This window comes from Rhipicephalus microplus, chromosome 3, assembly GCF_043290135.1.
Source record: "Rhipicephalus microplus isolate Deutch F79 chromosome 3, USDA_Rmic, whole genome shotgun sequence".
NCBI lineage: Eukaryota > Metazoa > Arthropoda > Arachnida > Ixodida > Ixodidae > Rhipicephalus > Rhipicephalus microplus.
Window position 1 is genome coordinate 105,694,041 of NC_134702.1, and position 10,111 is coordinate 105,704,151.

Here is a 10,111-nt window from a genome sequence, read left to right on the forward strand (position 1 = left end):
CAGACGCACACGCACACAAAAACACTTCCACGTCCATCCACAATTTCGCCACGTAAAGCGAAGTAGATTCCTGAGAGCTGCGCGATTATCTTGTGTAAATTGGAGCAGTAGTTGAACACGAAATAAGAGCAAAAGGAATGAAAATTAACAAACTCGATCAGCACGGCACCCATGACTCCGGCGAGCAAAAAAGCAACAATGGCGCGGATGGATGCAGTGCCTGCAGGCTTGACAATGAACATCACAATGAACATTACGTTACTCCTTGATATCAATGGTTTACGCACTTTTCACTAGAACTAAATTTTCCTGAGCTTATTGGCGAACGACGTTTCATTTTTTAACAATTATTGACGCAATGTTATTGCCATACGACTGAATGTTTGTGCAAACTATTTTCTTCGTCGTTACTTTAATGGGCCGCGGCACACTCTTTCCTGCTGTTTCGACAGACTGGTGTAAGCCACGGCAGGGCTGCAGGGCGCCTACGTGCGCTTCTTCGAACAACGTTCTCCGAATTATCCGCCCATCCGATGAGCGCCCTTTTTTGTATTTTTTTTACTGTGCGCACCCCTTGCAACCAATGCAGTCAGGCGAGTTTTCTCGGACAATGGATTTCATCTTACTCCCGCGAGCCAAGAAAGCTGCACGTGGAGGACCTTTGAGACAGGCATTCCGTGGAGCTGAAATCACTGCTTCGTGTACGCTGGCTACGAAGACGCGTTTCAGCCAAATTTTCATCTTATTTCGCAAGGATTGATAATGATAATAATAATATTCAATCAACCAATAATCAATCCATCATTTTTAACGTATCCAAGAACAACCACAGGGTTTTTCGTGCTGGCGCGCGCGAAAATAAAACAAAAATAAACAATACATTACAGACTGTCCACAGAAAAGCAAATCAATGAAAAGAGCAAAAATGAGCTGTCGAAAAAAAATCAATGCACAATGGGAACAACAAACAAAAGAGTAGATATTCATGGAATTGGACTGAAAAATAATGTGGAATATAGACAACCGTGCCGAAAGCTTCCTGAAAGACGGAAAAGGGAAGAATCTGTGCATTTGCAAATCTACGTTAGGACAGGGCAGCCCTCACTGACAAAAAAAATGACTGTAGACAATGAAAAACATAACGAATCAAGAAAGTTGATGATATATGGTGTTTTTTTGGCGCAAGGGCCATTTCATGGCCAAAGAGCGCCAGCTCATGAGACAGGAATGTGGACAATGGTTGTGATTAGCGGCTGTATAAGGGCCATAAAATTCCTCGCAGTAAAGCGGGTAAAAACATACAAGTAATAAAATCATGACTACGCCGTGAAAGGTGTGCATGGTGTGAATAGGTGACAAAAGTTGGTGATAATGAAAAACGATGGTGGACATGTATGGCATTAGCACAAGTACCTCACACGTTAGTACCCTTGCGTGCAAGGGCCGTGAGGCAAGTGCTTTCCTGTGTAGCCACCGCAGCAAAAACCTCTCTAGAGAGGTCGTGCTACGGTATGCCCGGGTATATGATATGAAAATTATGGATTTCCTTTAAAAACGCTAATAATGATTTGTGACTAAAAAGCGGTTCCCTAGCGACGAACATTGCAGGGTGTAAAGGTATATGTTGTTGGTAGGATAGTGGGAAGTGTTGTCTTCTTAGAGTGTCTAATTGTTTACATTTAATTAAAACGTGAAGAACTGTTAATGCCTCACCACATTTATCACACAATGGTGGATCACCACCGGACAAAAGATGTGTGTGAGTCGTGTATATGTGTCCTATCCTGAGTCTTGTTAGTGTTACCTCTGTTAGACGTGATTTTGATACTGGTGGCCAATGGCCAAGGTGTGGCTTGATAACGTGTAGTTTGTTTCGTGTGTGTGTATCCCACTTGCTCTGCCAGTAGTCCCTGAGGTTTCGTTTGAGAGACGGCTTCAGATCAAGGACCGGGATTGATATGGGTGTAGGGGCAGTGTTTTTGTGGACGGATGCAGCGAGCTGATCCGCCCTCACGTTGCCTTGGATTTCACGGTGCCCCGGCACCCAGCACACCACAACATGTTGGTTGAGTGTGTAGAGTGTGCAAAATAAGGAGTAAAGTGAGACAAGGAAAGGGTTTTTTTGTTTTTTAAGACTGTGCAGAGCCGTTACCACACTGAGGGAGTCTGTATAAATTACTGCTTTTTGTATTTGTAATTGTTTAATGTGTTTAGCTGCCACAAGTATCGCGTAAGCTTCCGCTGTGAAGATACTTGTGCGTGGATGTAGAGGGCCAGCATCCGAAAAGGAAGGGCCAACAGCAGCGTAGGACACAGAGGAGTTAGACTTAGGGGCATCTGTAAAAAACTCAGGACGTGTGTATTTGTGTTGAAGTTCCAGGAAGTATGTTCGCATATGGGCAATGGGCGCATGTTTTGTAACTTCTAGAAAAGACACATCGCAGTCTATAGTCTGCCACTGCCACGGTGGCGGGTATGCTACAGGAGCCATTAAACTGTGTTCGAGTGACACTCCAGTGTCCTCAGCTAGACCCTTCAGGCGAACTGAGAAGGGCTGCCTCATTGAAGGCCTGTTTTGAAAAAGAATGGAGCTGGACAAGTCATTAATAGTAGAGTATGAGGGGTGCCTCTTGTCTGCTTTCACCTTAAGGAAGTATACAAAGGACATGTAGGTTCTTTGCAGATGAAGCGACCACTCAATTGACTCAACATAAAGGCTTTCTACGGGGCTGGTGCGAAAAGCACCCGTAGAAAGGCGGATGCCCAAATGGTGCACGGGGTCCAGCATCTTCAAGGCACTTTGAGTAGCAGACTGATAGACAACGGCCCCATAATCTAAGCGGGTGCGAATGAGGCTTTTATAGAGGTTTATGAGGCATTGCCTATCACTACCCCACGTAGTACGTGACAACACTTTTATAACATTCATGGCTTTTAAACATTTTGTTTTTAAATACTTAATGTACGGTACGAAGGTCAACTTGTTGTCCAAGATTAAGCCTAAGAATTTGTACTCGGCTTTGACGGACAGACGTTGCCCGTTCAGTCGAATGTCAGGTTCGGAGTGCATGCCTCTCTTTCGAGAAAACAAGACACACGTGCTTTTTTGTGGGTTAAGACGAAATCCGTTTTCATCTGCCCATTTGGAGACCTTTTTTAACCCAGCTGAACCTGCCGCTCACATATGGCTAAGTTGCATGACTTGAAGCCAAGCTGAACGTCGTCGACATATGTACAATAGAACATATTGCGGGGAATGGACAAGTGCAAAGAATTCATTTTGATATTAAAAAGTGTGCAACTAAGCACGCCACCTTGTGGCACGCCTGTTTCCTGGACAAATGTTTGAGAGAGCACACTGCCCAGACGGACACGGAATGTCCGGTTTGACAGGTAACTTTCGATTATATGAAACATTCTTCCGCGCACACCAAGGTGGGACAGGTCTCTAAGAATTCCGAAACGCCATGTTGTATCATACGCCTTTTCGATATCGAGGAACACAGAGAGAAAATATTGTTTATGGACAAAGGCGTCTCTGATCTGTGCCTCGATACGAACAAGGTGGTCTGTGGTGGATCTACTTTCTCGAAACCCGCACTGAAATGGGTCGAGCAAATTGTTTGTTTCAAGAAAATGTACAAGTCGGCAGTTTATCATTTTTTCGAAGACTTTGCACAAGCAGCTTGTAAGTGCTATAGGCCTATAACTCGAGGGTAAAGAAGGGTCCTTGCCCTCTTTCAAAATGGGAATAATAATAGCCTCTTTCCAGGAGGTAGGGATAGTGCCAGAAAACCAGATAGCATTGTACAAACAAAGTAGGGTTTTTCGTGTTTCGGCTGGTAGGTTTTTTAGCATTTCATACACCACACGGTCAGAACCTGGGGCAGAAGTGCTGCAGGAGTTTACAGATGTTCGGAGCTCCGCTAGACTGAAAGCTTGGTTATATGCCTCGTATCTAGTGGATTTGTGTTCGAGTTTCTGCTTTTCTATTCTTGTTCTGTATTTTTGGAAAGTGTCAGTATAGTGGGACGAGCTGGATACCCGTTCAAAGTGTGCACCGAGGAAGTTCGCCTGATCTTCCAAGGTATCACCTTGAGTGTTTACGAGTGGAAGTATGTGTACTTGTTTCCCTGCTATTCTACCGACCATGTTCCAGACTTTTGCCTCCTGTGTGTATGAATTGATCCCTGACAAAAACTTCTGCCAGCTTTCTCTTCTGGCCTGCCGACGCGTTCTCCTTCCTTGAGACTTTATTTTCTTGAACGTGTCAAGATTTTCCGCTGTTGGCGAGTTGCGCAGCAATCTCCATGCCCTGTTCTGTTCCTTTCGCGCATTACGACAGTCCGTGTTCCACCAAGGAACGTGTCGTTTGCCGGGCATTCCAGATGTTTGCGGTATGCACCTGGCTGCTGCGTCAGTTAGAAAAGCTGTGAAATACTGCACAGCTTCATCCATGTTTAACCTACATATGTCTGTCCAACTCAAACGTGTAGTATTATGAAACTGTTCCCAGTCTGCTTTGTTTATCAGCCATTTGGGAACGTGTAGAGGACCTTCATATGTTGTTTGTGAACTCAGCACTACAGGAAAATGGTCACTACCATATAGATTATTTATGGTTTTCCATTTGAGTAGGGGTAGGAGTGAAGGTGATACGATGCTGAGGTCGATAGACGAGTAAGTTTTGTTGGCAACGTTATAGTATGTTGGCTCTTTCCTATTCAACAAACAGGCACCGGAAGAGAAGAGAAATTGTTCAATCAGACGACCTCGTGCATCAGAGCGAGAATCGCCCCACAGTCCACTATGTGCATTTAGGTCCCCAAGAAGCAAATAGGGTTCAGGCAGTTCATCTATTAAAGACTGAAATTCACGTCTTTCAAGACGGTGGTGGGGAGGTACATACAAAGAGCAGATGGTGACGAGTTTGTTTAAAAGTACTGCTCGAACAGCCACCGCCTCAAGGGATGTCTGGAGTGGTAAATGTGTACACGCTACTCCTTGGTTAATAATGATGGCTACGCCACCGGATGACGCCACAGCATCATCTCGGTCCTTTCGGTATATGACGTAAGCACGTAAAAAATTTGTAATGGAGGATTTCAGATGTGTTTCCTGTACACACAGCACTTGAGGTGAGTGTTTGTATAAAAGCTCTTGGACGTCGTCGAGGTTTTTAAGCAGGCCTCTGACGTTCCAATGTATAATTTGTGTTTCCATATTGGAAGTAAAGTAGTGCTGTGTGTACGTTAAGGGAGTGACTTGTTTAAGCTGAAAGGTCGAGCTCAAGTAGCAGGGCTATTATCAGGCCCTGTTATGAGCTTTTTAGTTTTCTTGGCGCGCTCCAGAGAGCCGCGCCGCTCTTTTGGCACCAGGGGTGCCGTCGTATCCATTGCCTCCTCGGAGGCACTGGATGCCCGCTCATGCGAGCTGGTTTTTTGAAGCTTGGGCCTCGCCTGGCGAGGTGAGGCCTTGAGACCCGAGGACCCTGGAGTCCCTGGTCTCTGTTCAATAGTAGGCGGAGTAGACTCAACTACTGCCGCCTTGGGGGCAGGCGCCACAGCCAATGGCTCGCTCTGCGCAGGCCGAAGGAGTGGCGAGGGCTGGTGCGACACTGCCCCCTGGCGCGCCGCATCAGCATATGTGGGGCCATAAAATGGCGAGACTCTTTTTCTTGCTTGTTTAAATGTAATGTTTTCTTTTATCTTTAAAGTGATGATCTCTTTTTCTTTTTTCCAGAAAGAACAAGAACGTGAGTACGCGGCATGATTACCGCCACAGTTCACACAGTGTGCAGGTGCTTCGCAGTTGTCAGACGCATGGCCCACGACTCCACACAGAGCACAAGTTTTCTTGCCACGACAGCTTTGCGAACCGTGGCCATATCTCTGACACTGGAAGCAACGGCGGGGGTTGGGAATATATGGCCTCACAGATGTCTTTGTATACCCAGTCTGAATTGTTTCAGGCAAATCGCTCGAAGCAAAGGTCAGTACTAAGTGCTTTGTTGGTATTTCTTTTTGATCTCTTCTTATCTTAATACGCTGTACGTTTGTCACGTTCTCGCTCTTCCATCCTTCAAGAAGTTCAGCCTCGGCAAGGTAAAGCAAATCTGCGTCCGATACGACCCCGCGAGATGAGTTCATAGACCTGTGTGCCGTAATACTGATGGGTGTGTCTCCAAACCTTGTGAGGGTGTTCAGTTTATCGAATTGGTCTTTGTCACGTATTTCAAGGAGTAGATCTCCACTGGCCATTTTGGTAACCTTGTACCCGGCACCGAGAGTTTCGGTTAAGGACCTAGCCACTACGAAGGGGGATACTGTTCTGGCTTGCTTGTTAGTTTTTTCGCAGTGTATAACGTGGAAATGAGGAAAGGTTTGTTTTGGCCGGATGAAAAAATTGATATCATCGGTGCGTACCCGCTTTGAGGAGGCACGATCACTAAGTAAAGGAAATGCTTGTTGCATGCTAATTGTATGTTGTTCAGTAGCGTTGGCGGCCATGCACCACGGAGACCAACGAGGGGACGCTGCAAGTTTACGGATGCTGAAACCTGCAGACGCCAGCCGTACAACGCCACTATAACCCAATGCGCCTAGACCAAGGTAGGCTATTTGCACAAGGTTAACCCTTGCCGCCAGGAAAAATGGAAGTAAACAGAAGAGAGTAGAAGACAGGACAGATAGATAGTGAGAGATAAAGACGAAGATGCAGGGAGAGAGGGATAGAATCAAGAAAGTTGACGTTAGAGAGACTCGGTATTCTGTAAAGGATAGAGTGTTGTAAGAAGCTGGTAGGTACATGCAACGGTCGATTCTCTCTCGATAACTTACGCAAAGTTTGAAAATTATTACGACCGAGAAGGGCAGAATATCTCACCCTGAACTAGCTTGTAAATAAATAACAGCTCAGCGCGATTGCCGGCCATTAACTGATGGCAAATATAATATTCCAGCAGTGTTGAAAGGATTCTAGTGAAACGATGGGGGTAAATGCTTATGAAAGTTTTCTGGACTCACTCAGTGGCGCTACTGCTGGATTTAGCAAGGCCATTCCAATTCAGATATGCATATGTACTCAAGTTGAGCACGACATATCACGGTGTAACATTTGTAGAAGGCTGTAGGAGAACCGGATTCTCGCGAGATGTTGAGCCAACAGAAAGAGAATGAAGGCCTCGCATGGCAGCACATTTAATGCGAGTAAAAAAAATTCAGCATGCTATCAAAAAGAACACCAAGATAACTGATCTCATAAAACTTACATAACGACACAGTATGACAGCATATGGATTTGCTGTTGGACGTTTTGCGAAATACAACAACAACAAGAACAACATTATATATTAATAATAATAATAATAATAATAATAATAATAATAATGCACTCATATCAATCTGACATGGCCGAAAATATCTAGCCACATTGAATGAAATTCCAGTGTCCGGGTGCCCATGAATCTCTATACGCGAGTGTGCACTTGCGCAGTTTGGTGGGTATGTACCGGCATACATATCTTATAAGTAAGAGCACTACCGTGTTGGTGTTGAAAGGATATGTTCGCAAGCAGTTTGCATCGTTACGCGCCTTCACAGCAAGGGGCTGTTTACATAATGTAGAGTTTGACTTGGGTATCACGCCAGCCCGCAAAAAATGTTTCATACTAATTGTATTCACAAGGCAATGTTTAGGCTAATCCTGATGATGGCACGTGCGCTTTAGTGACCTCGACCAAGTAATGACACACCGACCCAAAATAGAAGTTTTGTGAATTCGGCAGCCTACGTTAAATGTTGCTATAAAGCTTCAGCATTTCATTACATGGTCCTTTAAATATGTATCACGTGTGAGTCAGTTGCACCTTTCTTAAGGTATATGTCTATGACGTGAGATTTATTTGACGCTTGCAAACATTACACTAAATTAATTGTTCACTTGTGCAATCATAAAATTTTCGATAATTTACTATGTGCTCGGCCAGGAACATTATACGTAGCCAAAGAAAACACAAGATGTATTTTTGCAATAAATTAGTACAACTTCCATCTTGAATGTAATCATAATAGTGCCTGCAAGTTGAATTCACGTAGGTTCTTTTTGTTTTTGAAAATACTCCCTTAAACATTGCACTGCGCATGCAATTATAGTAAATGGCTGCTGAAAGCAATCGCAGATGAGGGGTCAACAGGAATAATAGAAATCTTGTTATATGAAGGGAGCATATCGCCATCGAAACTTTCAAATAATCAGAAATTTTGTCCACCGATGTGGAAGCTAAACGTGCATTGAAATTACTATTTCTTGCTGCCACTTTAAACAATGCATTAATGTGAACAATATAAGTTGCATGCATTTTGTCTTTACATAATACTATATAGGATTGCTCTATAATAATAGCGAGGTTCGGAAGCTTCAATACGTTTTGTGACTTGACACGATTCCTTCCTTGTAAAACATGTCTGCTCTTGTATACATTATTTACGTCGTAATAATTGCAACCTATTGTTTCAAACCTAAATGCCATGAAAAATGTACGAGTTAAATTACACGAATGCATGCATATATGCATTCAACTGAGTTGCAACTATCACGTACACAAATCTGACCTGAAATTTCGGTTTTTTGCATGGCAGAAACAACATATATATTTAATACTTTTATTGGTATGAAAAATAAGCAGGTCAGCTTTGTGTACAAATTGTTATATATTACAATTCGCATAAAAGTGTGATCACGGTGCTAAATATATACGTGGTTCATCCCAAATAAGAGAGCACTTCCACATAAAAGGATCCTCTTGATATGTTATATATGGTGTGGCCGTGCCTTATTTGGCCGGATTTGACTCCTTATATGGGCCAACCGCGTCATATATGGCCGTATATAACCCCATACATGGACCGACTCCGCCAGATATACATCCATATATGCTTATATGTGGCCACATATGCTGCCATATATGCTTATATGTGGCCACATATGCTGCCATATATGCTTATATCTGGCCACATATGCTGCCTTATATGCTTATATATGGCCAGATATAACTTATATATGGGCCATGTATGGCGTTTCCGTAAGGGAAATCAGAATGCCGCTTTCTGTGCTGACGGGTTACACGCAAATAAACGGGTCACTTTCTGGTTCCTTTCGTGGAACGGCGGCCGATTTAAATTGGGCGCTGTATGGGAGATTATTACAGGCGCGCTGACGTAATCACAGCAGCTGCGCGTAGCGCGACGTGGTTTTATTGTGGGGCGAAGCGTCCGTCCGATGGATGCTGTAGTGTGATAGAAGTCGACGGACGCAGGGACGAATGAATGCGCGGACGGATGGCAGGACACTTCACCCCACTAATAATTCACTCTGTGCATATGCTGTAATTTAGTTTATTTATCCCTCGTGCGCCGAACAGCGTTTTGCTTGTCATTGATAAGACCCTCTGAACGTTTCTCACATATAGGAAAGATCATTTGTGGCGAGCACTGCTAGACGGCCGGCTGTTACCCTAAGAAGCGAAGAACAGTTCTAAAAAGCAATAAAACCATGTCGCGGCGCAGCTGTGATCAGAATATGGCGTCAGCCAGAATTCTCGAAACAGCGTCACAATGAAAAGCAGCCCTAGTTATTGAGCACGTTAGTTCAATATAATCGATACCAATATACAGCAAAATAAAACACTATTTGAAAATGAAACACCCCATCATTGATTTTTCCTCTCGTACTCCTTCACCCGATTTTTTTAAAATGAACACAAAGCTAGATAAAAGCGCAAAATCATTTTTTTTCTCGCCACAGAGAAGCTTAGCCAGCAGCGCAGCAGACTCTTCGATTGAAAGAAAAAGCGCCGTGGGGTGGAAACGACAGTAGGCCACGCCCACTTCTGGAAACACGCCCTCTCCGTGCGATTGGGACAGCCGAAAGGAAACCCGCCGCACGGCCGCAATCTCGGAGGCCATGAGGCAATCTTTTTGTTTTCTGAGAGTACCGCCAGATGCCGCTGACGTCTTACACAGCGCCTCCAGAATTCCATTCATGGATTTTGTCCCGCAAAACATCAAATAAATGATTTATTCTGTTCATCCTTTACAGATGGAAGACTGCT